General features: G+C 37.0%; 1 pseudogene; it reads left to right on the top strand.

Annotated features, from left to right (window-relative positions):
• The first annotated feature begins 756 nt into the window (after positions 1–756).
• The window catches only part of LOC131400308 (uncharacterized), a 90687-nt pseudogene continuing 79228 nt past the window's right edge, over positions 757–12215 (top strand).

Raw genomic sequence — 12215 nt, 5'->3', positions numbered from 1 at the left:
ATAAAATATTCAATTTTGCAAGAAGATATAAAATCAGTAATGTGTGTGTGCCTAACAACAGAATATCAAAATGTATAAGACAAGGAGTGACATCAGCAAGGTAGCATATCTACAAACATTTATAGCAACCAAACACAGACTCCATCAAGAAAAATATATGTTCAAAATGGCAGGAAATGTTGTAGTGTTTTTACTTACTTTGCTCCACTGCCTCTTCAGTGTGGTGTGATGTGGTCAGTAGGAAGTGGTTCAATTACCAGTACCTTCTATTGAGCCAGAAGGAGCAGAGTGCAAATTGTAAAGTTCTGGCCTGTCTGTGGGGTGCCTGAGGCACTGGTTTCTGTCTCACCTGATTTGGAGTTTAGATAGGTAATGATGGCATAGTTTAGTTCTCAGACTGATGGAATCTTCAGAAGGCTGTGACAGGTGCCACGGTGCATGAAAACTGCAGGAGTACTGAAGACCCAAGGATAACTGGGGACAAGAGATTATGGGCAAAGTTATATAATAGAACATCTAAGGCCCTGGGAAGAAGCTGAGATAGACTCCTTGGGATATTAACACATTTAAAAACAGATGTATATATGGGAAATAATAATAATAAAACACATACAGGCCCAGACAGGATGTGTATCCAGAAAATATCTCAGGATACCTTAGGCCTTCACTTTAGACTGATCCCAAGGGTCAGGAGACCACTAATTAGTGAAGGACTTGCATGTCAGTCTGCAAAGACTGAGAAGGTTGTTTATGAAAATGCCCAATTTTCAACAAGAGATCAAAAGTGATACAAAGAAACAGGAAAACATGTCCCATTCCAAGGAAGAATATAAATCACCAGAAATCATCCCTGAAGAAACACAGGTATGTGACTTACTAAATAAAGACTTTAAAACAACTGTCCTATTTATGCTCAAAGACCTAAAGGAAAATATGGACAAAGAACTGAAGAAAATCAATAAAATGATGTGAAAAATGACAATATCAATCAAGACATAGAAATTACATATATAAAAGAACAAACAAATTCTATAGCTGAAAAATAACTGAATTGAAAAATTCACTAGAGGAATTCAACAGCAGACTCAGGCATAAGAAAGAATCAGCAAACTTGAAAACAGATCTTTTGAAATTATGAAGTTTGAGGAGCAAAAGGGAAAACAGAAGGCGAAAAATGAACAGAGCCTAAGGGACCTGTGAGACACCACCAAGTCCACCACTATATACATTATGGGAGGCCCAGAAGAAGAGAAGGAAAATGAGGAAGAGAGCTTATTTAAAGAAATCATAACATAAAACATCCAAAATTTGAGGAAATACATGGATATGCAAAAACAAGAAGCTCAATGAATGGCAAGTATAATAAATTAAAGAGGTGTTATAATAAAAGCATCAGAAGCAAAAGGGAAAGATAGAAAATTGAAGGCAGCAAGAGAAAAGCATATTATCACTTCAAACAGATCCCCAGTATGACTAAATGTGGATATCACAGTTGAAATCTTTCACTCTAGAAGACAATGGAATGATTCATTTAAAGTGATGAAGGAAAATAAAATACATTGTCAACCAGGAACTCTATATTGGGCAAAAATTTCCTTCAAAAGTGAGGGAGAAATCGACTTTCCCAGAAAAACAAAAGCTGATAGAGCTCATTACCACTACACCTGCCCTGCAAGAAACTCCTTCAAGTTGAAATGACAGCACAAGACAGTAACTCAAAGCCATATAAAAATATGAAATTTCCTGGTAAAGATAACTATATAATAAATATATACATTAAAAAAAAACAGTGCTACTTTAATTTAGTGTGTAACTCCACCTTTTCTTTTCTATAGTAATTAAAGCATAAATGCACAAAAATAATTATAAATCTATGTAAATGAGTCCACAAAATATTGAGATAATTATTACATCAATATCATAAAGCAGTGAGAAGCAGAGCTGTAAGGAGTAGAAATTTGTATGCGATTGAATTTAAATTTGTATTAATTTAAGATCATCATAATGTTAGAATGTTATATGTAATCCCCATCATAACCACAAAGAAAATATCCATAGAATATAAACAAAAAGAAATGAGAAGAAACTCAAATGTGTAACTACAAAAAATCAACTAAACAAAAGCAAGACAGTAGTGGAGATTTGAGAGACAAAGAACTATAAGATGCAGAAAACAAATATCAAAATGGCAAAAGTAATTTCTTTCCTATCAGTAATTAGTTTAAATGTAAATGGCCTAAACTGCTCAAAGTACATTGGAAAATTGGATTAAGAAAACAACAAGAACAGGATCCAACTATATGCTGTTTACAAGAGACTCACTTTAGATCTGATGACATGCGTAGGTTGAAAGTTAAAGGCTGGAAAATAATATTCCATGCAAATAGTACTCAAAAGAGATTGGACTGGCTATACAACTATCAGACAAAATAGACTTTAAGTCAAAAACTGTTACAAAAAGCAAAGAAGGATGTTATAGAATAATAAGAGAGTCAATTCACCAAGAAGATATAACAGGTATAAACATGTACACCAAACATCAGAGTTTCAAAATAATGAAGCAAGTTCTTATAAAATTGAAGGGAGAAATAGAGAGTTCTACAATAAGAATAATAGGAGACTTCAATATCCTACATTTAATAATGGATAGATCAACTAGAGAGAAGATCAATAAGGAAATAGATGACTAGAAAACACTGTAGACCAATTAGACCTGAAAGACAGAACATATCGCCCAACAACAGCAGAATACATACTTTTCTATTTGTACATGAGGCACTCTCCAAAATACATCATATGTTAGGTCACAAAATAAATTTTAATAAATTTGAAAGGACTGAAATCATATAAAGTGTCCTTTCTGATCAAAATATATTGAAACTAGAAATCAACAGCAGAAGAAAAAGTGGTAAATTCAAAAATATGGGAAATAAAAAACACATTTTTATACCCCTATTACATTAAAGAAGAAATAACAAGGGAATTCGAAAATATCTTGAAGCAAATGAAAATAAAAATACCAAAAGTTATGGGATGCAGTGAAAGCAGTGCTAAGAGAGAAATTGACAGGTGTAAAAGCCTCCATTAAAGAAAAAAATGGTCTTCAATCACAAACTGAACTTTACATATTAAGGAACTCAAAAAAGAAGAACAAACTAAACTCAAAACTAGCAGAAGGAAGAAAATAAGAAAGATTAGAGCAGAAATAAACAAAGTAGAGAATAAAAAAGTAGGAAAAAAATAAATGAAATCAAGAGTTGGTTCCTCAAAAAGATCAACAAAATTGACAAGCCTTTAGGTAGATAGACTGACTAACAAGAAAGAGAGAAGGCTGAAACAACCAAAATAAAAAATGACAGAGGAGGCATTGATGTCAGCATTGTGGCAGCATAAGACATCCCTTTTGTGTGTCCCATCAACAACAAAAATTTGGCATCCATCCACAGACAAAAGTGTCTTTGAGGGAGCTGTGGGATCCAGCACCATAAGCCAGGGGACCTGGAAGGAGTCTCACTCACTCACATGTTGGGTAATAGGCAGACAGACGTTGGTTCCTGCTGTGGACTATGCAGTGGACCATGGACTGGGTCCAGCCCCTCTTGGCCATAGGCTAGGAGCCCCTGGAAAACACTGTCTTAGACAATCACCTATGCATCTCTAGATAACCTTTGTGGATGTCCAGGTTTCCAGAGAAGTTCCAGCGTATGGTTGGAACAAAAAAATATGAGTTTGGATGCATTGGAGCAAGTAACAGTACCAGTTTGACTTTACCTGCAGCATACCTCCCCCAAAGCAGCATAGCTTAGGGTTAAAAGAAATATTCTTTGGCCTGTGATTTCTCCTGTGGGGAAAAGTAAGCATGTGTGAGCGAGCCTTTGGCTTCCACAGCTGTGCAGGATGCTGCCAAAAGACTCATTTCTCTCTTACCCCATCCAGAGTACTGAATCATGAGCTACAAGATGGGGGGGTGGTGGGTGGGAAGAGCATGAGAAAGCAGTAGACAGGACTCTCAGAAACATTAAATGGATACAGATCCTAGTAACTCCATTATGGATTCCATCAAGAAGCTCATCTATGAGCCACTGCAAACACCTCGCCTGCAGATGTCCCCAACTGGCTGACAGGTAACCTCAATGCTCCATGTGCCTCACCAAGACATTCCCTCACCCTGTGTCTGTCTGTGCACAGCCCCAATGGTGGCAGTGGTAAGAGTGGGCTTTGGCACATGCAGAGAGTTGGCCTGAATCTATGGGAAAGGGAGAGACCAAAATTTGCACTTTAGTGCCACCTTTGGGGAAACAAAAGAGAGGCTGTCAGCACTTGGTTTGGTGCAATGAAGATTCCAGAGGAGGCATAAAAACTAAAAAATTCTGCCACAATAGGGAGCAAGAAGCATGGAACAGATGTATATTTAGAAGGTCTGAGATGTCCTCAGATTCCTTAGCAAGACTAATGGATGGTAGCTCTCTCAAAAAGGCAGTTAGTAAAGACTGGAGGAAGTGACTGCTACTTAAAATGTGAAGACAGCAAGGAACAAGAAAAATCAAGGTAACGTGACACCACAAAAGTATCAAAATAATTATCTGGTCACCAAACCAAAAGACAGAAACACCTGCAATTTACCCAATAAAGAATGGAAAATAGCTGTTTTAAAGAAACTCAATGAACTACATAAAAACACAAAAAGACAATTAAATGAAATCAAGAAAACAATATACAAACAAAATGAGAAGTTTAACAACAAGACAGAAATCATAAAAAAGAACCAAACAGAAATTCTGGAGCTGACATAAACAATGAACAAAATGAAATGAAAAGTGCAAGAGAGAACATCAGTAGGAGAATTGATCAAGCAGAAGAAAGAATCTGTGAGATAGAAGAAAGGAAATTTGCAATTATCCAGTCAGAAGAGAAGAAAGTAGAAAGAATGAAAAAGAGTAAAGAAATCTTACATGGCTTATGGGATATCATCAAAAGAAAGTTTGTGAACGATTTGAGTTCCAGAAAAAGAAAAGAAAAAGGTCTGGAAAGCTTATTTAGGGGATTTCTGGGAAGATGGTGGTGTAGGAGGACTCTGAACTCACCCCCTTCCCATGGACACAACAAATCTACAACTACTCTTGGAACAGTTACCCCTGAGAGAGAATTGAAAACTAGATAAAAAGAACCCTCACAACAAAGGACAGTGCTGACTGAGGTGGAAGAGGCAAAAATTCCTTTCTGGAGAGGAAACAGTCACATTATAGCCATGGCACTTTACAACCAGGAGCAAACTTAAGGTACAAAACTTTTCCTGGAGGAGTGGGGGATCTGAGGAGGGGAGCTTTGCCACAATAAGAAGCTTTTGGACTCAGCACGACCGAGACAAGTGTCATAATATCTGGCTTTGCTGGCTATTAAGAACAATGGGGATTACCCCTAAAAAAGCTATCATCAGATGTAAGGGGAAAAAAGCCTGGTCTTAAAGGGCCCATGAACAAATTCACCCATTTCAGAAAGCAGCCAAAAATCACCAGAAGGAAAGGTAAACAGTCTTTTCATGAAAAGAGACTCACTTGGTAGGTTCTGGGCACATCTTGGTGAGAGGTGAGACCTCCCCAGGCAGGGACCACCTTCCCAGGGACTGAGACATTGGTGGCAGCCATTACTGTGACCTAGCACAGGCATGCTGACACAGACACTGGCAGACGTCATTGGAGTTCTTCTCCTGGCCTGTTAGCACAGAGGTCTGCCCCACCCACTAGAGCATGGATTTAATCCAGTTCAGCCAGGGCAGGCAGCCCATCCTAGGGACTGGCCCCACCCAAGAGCAAGCCCTCAGGCAACTTGTGGGCCCACATAAGTGGGGTGTGTGAGACTTCTACAGTGGGGTGAGTGGGTCTGCCTCTGCAAGGCAGGGTATGCATGAGGAGCAGGGGCAGCACAAGGGGCAGGTCTGCATTGATGGAGTGTGGGCGGCCTCTGCAGCAGGGTGAGTGGGTCTGCTTCAGTGGGTTGGGGCGTGCACACGGGACAGGACTGTGTTGATGGGGTGTGTGGGCTGGTGGGTGGTGGGGCTTGTCAGCAGCAGCAGACTTGTGCTTCTCAATAAGCCACATAAGGGATTGGACCCACCTACCAATGTCTGAAACAATTGTGTGCTGCCATACCTGGGGCTGGTCCCACAAAGCTGTATTCCTGAAAGAGCTGACAACAGCTTTGTAGTCTGGAGGCCTACAGTAATTGTAAGCTCCTGAGCCTAAAAACTAACCATGCTGGGGGCCTACTCATTTAAAGAGAAACTGCAAAATGTATGTGCCATTAGACCTTACAGCCAACTGTGCTAGGGTTCTCCATGCCTGATAAAGTGACTGAAGTGTCCATAGCAGCCACACACAGCTGAGCATTACAACTAGCTGGCCAAGGGACAGCCTAGCCTCTCCATGCACCTGCAGTAAAAGCAACTCTGCCACAACAGAAGGACACATGTAGCCCACACAGGGGACACTCCAGGAAAATTTGGAACTGGTGACAAGAGGGAAACACACTACTGGTCCTCATAATGCATCTCTTATATAAGGCCACCTCTCCAAGATCAGGAGATGTAGCTGATCTATGTAATACATAGATATAAGCACAGAGAAAGAAGCAAAATGAGGAGACAAGGAAGAAATTCCAAATAAGGGAACAGGACAAATCCACAGAAAAAGAACTAAACAAAACAGAGATAAACAACATACCTGATAGAGAGCACAAACTATTAGTCATAAGCATGCTCACTGATCTTGGGAGAAGAAGGGATGAATACAGTAAGAACTTCTACAAAGAATCGGAAAATTAAAAAAAAATATCAGAAATGAAGACTACAATACTGGAAATGAAAAAATTCACTACAAAGACTCAATAGGAGAGTAGATGATACAGAAAACAGATCAGTTGGCTGGGTGAAAGACTAGAGGAAAATACCCAAGCTGAACAGATAAAAGAAAAATGAATTAAAAAGAATCAGGACAGTCTAAGGGACACCTGGGACAACATCAAGAATGCTAACATCCATATTATAGGTATCCCAGAAGGAGAAGAGAGAGACAAAGGGGCAGAGAATTTATTTGAAGAAATAATAGCTGAAAACTTTCCTAACCTAAGGAAGGAAACAGATATCCAGGTACAGGAAGCAGAGAGCACCAAACAAGATAAACCCAAAGAGGCCTACATCAAGACACATTATAATTAAAATGTCAAGAATTAAAGATAAAGAGAGAATCCTAAAAGCCACAAGAGAAAGGCAAGAAGTTACATACAAAGTAAACTCCATAAAGCTATCAGCTGACTTCTCAGCAGAAACCTTACAGGCTAGAAGGGAGTATCACAATATATTTAAAGTGCTGAAAGGTAAAAATGTACAGCCAAGAATACTCTACCTATCAAGGTTATCATTTAGAATGGAAGGAGAAATACAGAGTTTTCCAGAGAAGCAAAAACTGAAAGAGTTTATCATCAATAAACCAGCCTTACAAGAAATGCTAAAGGGACATATTTACGTGGAAAAGAAAAGACCACATAGAGGGAAAAAAAAATATCAAAAAAAAAAACCCATAAAATCACTGGTAAAGGCAAATATAAAGTAAAGGAAGCAGATCAACCACCTATGAAGCTACTATGAAGGTCAAAAGACAAAAGAGCTAAAATTATCTATTTCCATGATAAGAGAAAATGGATACACATTCAGAAAAAAGAGTTAAATATGATATCAAAAACCTAAAATGTGGGAGGAGGAGGGTAAAAGAGCAGAGCTTTTAGCAAGAGCTCAAACTTAAGAGATCATCAACATAATATAGATTGCTATATACATAGGTTATTATATATGAACTTCATAGTAATTGCAAACCAGAAGCCTACAATAAATACACAAAAAGTCAAAGCAAAGGAAACCAAAAATAATTCTAAAGAAAGCCAACAGGGGCTGGCCTAGTGGTGTAGTGGTTAAGTTTACGTGCTCTGCTTAGGCAGCCCAGGGTTCGTGGGTTTGGATCCCAGGCATGGACCTACATACCACTCCTCAAGCCATGCTGTGGTGGCATCCCACATACAAAATAGAGGAAGATTGACAAAGATGTTAGCTCAGGGATTGTCTTCCCCAAGCAAAAAGAGGAAGATTGGCAACTGATGTTAGCTCAGGGCCAATATTCCACACCAAGAAAAAAAAAAAGCCATCAAATCACAAGGGAAGAGAGCAAGAAAAGAAAGGAACAGAGATGAACTAAAATAGAAAAAAAGGTAACAAGATGGCAATAAGTACATACTTACCAATAGCTACTTTAAATGTCAAAGGACTAAATGTGCCATTCAAAAGAGATAGGGTGACTGATTGGATAAAAAAACAAGACCTATATATATTCTGCAAAAAAGAGACACACTTCAGACCTAAACACACTCACAAACTGAAAGTGAAGGATTGGAAAAAGATACTCCATGCAAATAGCAATGAAAAGAAAGCTGGGATAGCAATAGTTATATCAGAAAAAATAGACTTTAAAACAAAAACTGTAACAAGAGACAAAGAAGGGGATTACATAATGATAAAGGGAACAATCCAACACGTGGAAATAACACTTGTAAATATCTATGCATCCAATATAGGAGCACATAAATAATTAAAGCAATTATTAACAGACGTAAAATAGAGAAATAGACGACAATAAAATAATAGTAGGAGACTTTAACGCTCCGCGAACACCAGTGGATAGATCATGCAAACAGAACATCAATAAGGAAACATTGGCCTTAAATGACACATTATGTCAGGTGGGCTTAGTAGATACATATGGAACATTCCAACCAAAAACTGAAGAATACACATTCTTTTCAAATACATATGGAACACACTACAGGATAGATCAGGTATTAGGCCACAAAGCAAGCCTCAATAAATTTAAGAAGATTGAAATAACACCAAGCATCTTTTCTGACCACAATGGTATGAAACTTGAAATCAACTACAGTAAGAAAATTGCAAAAGCCACAAATATGTGGAAATTAAACAAAATGCTACTGAACAACAATTGGGTCAATGAGAATATCAAAGGAGAAATAAAAAAATAACTGGAGACAAATGAGAATGCAAATAAGACATGCTAAGATTTATGGGGTAGAGCAAAATCACTTATCAGAGGGAAGTTTATAGCAATACAAGCCTACAGAACAAACAATAAATCCCAAATAAACTATCTAACAGTGAACTAAAGAAACTGGAGAAAGAAGAAGAAACAAAGCCCAAAATCAGTAGAAGGAGGAAAATACTAAAAATCAGAACAGAAATAAATGAAATCGAGACTAAAAAAGCAATAGAAAACATCAAGGAAACTAAGAGCTGGTTCTTTGAAAAGACAAACAAAATTGACAAAACTTTATCTAGACTCACCAAGAAAAAAGAGAGAAAGCTTAAATAAATAAAAACAGAAATGAAAGAAAGATACAAAAAGCTATATGCCAACAAATTGAATAATCTAGAAGAAATGGATAAATTCTTAGAAGCATATAACCTTGCATAACTGAATCAAGAAGAAATAGAGAATCTGAACAGACTGATCACCAGTAAGGAGATCAAATCAGTAATCCAAAATCTCCCAAAAATATAAGTCCAGGACCAGATGACTTCCCCGATGAATTCTACCGCATATTCAAAGAAGACTCAATACCAATCCTTCTCAAACTCTTCCAAAAAATTGAAGAGGAGGGGAAACTTCCTAACCCATTCTATGAGGCCAACATTACCCAGATACCAAATCAGACAAGGACAACACAAAAAAAGAAAATTATAGGCAATATCACTGATGAACATAAATGCAAAAATCCTCAACAAAATATTGGCAAATTAAATACAACACATTGAAAAAATCATACACCATGATCAAGTGAGATCTTTTTCCAGGAATGCAGGGATGGTTCAACATCTGCAAATCAATCTACAAGATACACTACATTAACAAAATGAATAAACAATGCATCATCATCTCAAGAGATTCAGAGAAATCATTTGACAAGATACAGCATCCAATATGATAGAAACTCTGAATCAAATGCTTATAGAAGGAAAATACCTCAACATAATGAAAGCCATATATGACAAACCCACAGCTAACTTCATTCTCAAAGGAGAAAAACAGAAAACCATCCTTCAAAGAACAGGAACCAGAGAAGGATGCCCACTTTTGCCACTCTTGTTTAACATAGTATTGGAAGTCCTAGCCAGAGAAATCAGGCAAGTACAAGAAATAAAAGGGATTCAAATTGGAAAGGAAGAAGTGAAACTGTCACTGTTTGCAGATGACATGATTTTATATATAGAAACCCTAAAGAATCCACTAAAAAACTTTTAGAAATAAACGAATATGGTAAAGTTGCAGGATACAAAATCAACACACAAAAATCAGTTACATTTTTATCCACTAACAGTAAAGTAGCAGAAAGAGAATTTAAGAATACAATCCCATTTACAATTGCAACAAAAAGATTAAAAATATTTAGGAATAAATTTAACCAAAGAGAGTCAAGACCTGTACACTGAAAACTGTAAAACATTGCTGGAAGAAATTGAAGAAGGCACAAAGAAATTGGAATATATTCCATGCTGTTGGATTAGAAGAATTAACATAATTCAAATGTCCATACACCCTAAAGCAATCTATAGATTCAATGCAATCTCTATCAAAGTTCCAATGACATTTTTCACAGAAATATAGCAAAGTATCCTAAAATTTATATGAAACAACAAAAGATCTAGAATACCAAAAGAATCCTGAGAAAATTAACAAAGCTGGAGGTATCACACTCCCTGATTTAAAAATATACTACAAAGCTGTAGTAATAAAAACAGCATGGTATGGGCACAAAAACAGACACATAGACCAATGGAACAGACTTGAGAACCCAAAAAGTAACTGATACATCTATGGATAGCTAATTTTTGACAAGGGAGCCAAGAACATACAATGGAGAAAGTCTCTTGAATAAATGGTGCTGGGAAAACTGGACAGCCACATGCAAAAGAATGAAAGTAGACCATTATCTTACACCACACACAAAAATTAACTCAAAATAGATTAAAGACTTGAATGTAAGACCTGAAACCATAAAACTTCTAGAAGGAAATACAGGCAGTACAACCTTCAATATTGGTCTTAGCAGCATATTTTCAAGTATCATGTCTGACCAGGCAAGGGAAACAATAGAAAAAATAAACAAATGGGACTACACCAAACTAAAATCTTTTGCTCAGCAAAGGAAACCATCAACAATATGAAAAGACACCCTAACAATTGGGAGAATATATTTACAAACTGTATACCTAATAAGGGGGTAATACCCAAAATATATAAAGAACTCATACGTCTCAACAACAAAAAAAAACTAGCAATGCAACTAAAAAATTGACAAAAGATCTGAACAGATATTTTTCCAAAGAAGATATACAAGTGGCCAACACACACATGAAAAGATCTTCAGCATCACTAATTATTAGGGAAATGCAAATCAAAACTACAAGTAGATATCATGTCACACACATCAGAAAGGCTATAATTAACAAGGCAAGAAATAACAAGTGTTGGAGAGGATGTGGAAAAAACAGAACTTTCATACACAGCTAGTGGGAGTGCAAACTGGTGCAGACACTATGGAAAAAGTATGGAGAGTCCTCAAAAAAATAAGAATAGAACTACCATATGATACAGTTATACCACTGCTGGGTGTTTATCCAAAGAACATGAAATCATGAATGCGTAAAGATACATGTCCCTCTATGTTCATTGTGGCATTATTCACAATAGCCAAGACTTGGAAGCAACCTAGGTGCCCACCAAGGGACAAATGGATAAAGAAGATGCAGTATATAACAAACACAATGGAATAATACTCAGTCATAAAAAAAGATGAAATCTTGCCATTTGCAACAACATGGGTGGAACTTTTGGGTATTATGCAAAGCAAAATAAGTCAGAGGGAGAAAGTCAAGTACCATATGATCTCACTCATAATAGAACATAAAAACAACAACAAACAAACACATAGAGACAGAGATTGGATTGGTGGTTTCCAGAAAGGAAAGGAGGAAGAAGGAGGTGATTAGGCACATGTGTATGGTGATGGATGGTAATTAGTCTTTGGTTGGTGAACATGATGTAATCTATAGAAAAATTGAACTATTATGATATACACCTGAAATTTATATACTGTTA

Source organism: Diceros bicornis, chromosome X, assembly GCF_020826845.1.
Source record: "Diceros bicornis minor isolate mBicDic1 chromosome X, mDicBic1.mat.cur, whole genome shotgun sequence".
Classification (NCBI taxonomy): domain Eukaryota; kingdom Metazoa; phylum Chordata; class Mammalia; order Perissodactyla; family Rhinocerotidae; genus Diceros; species Diceros bicornis.
This window is presented reverse-complemented; position numbering and strand designations above follow the sequence as displayed.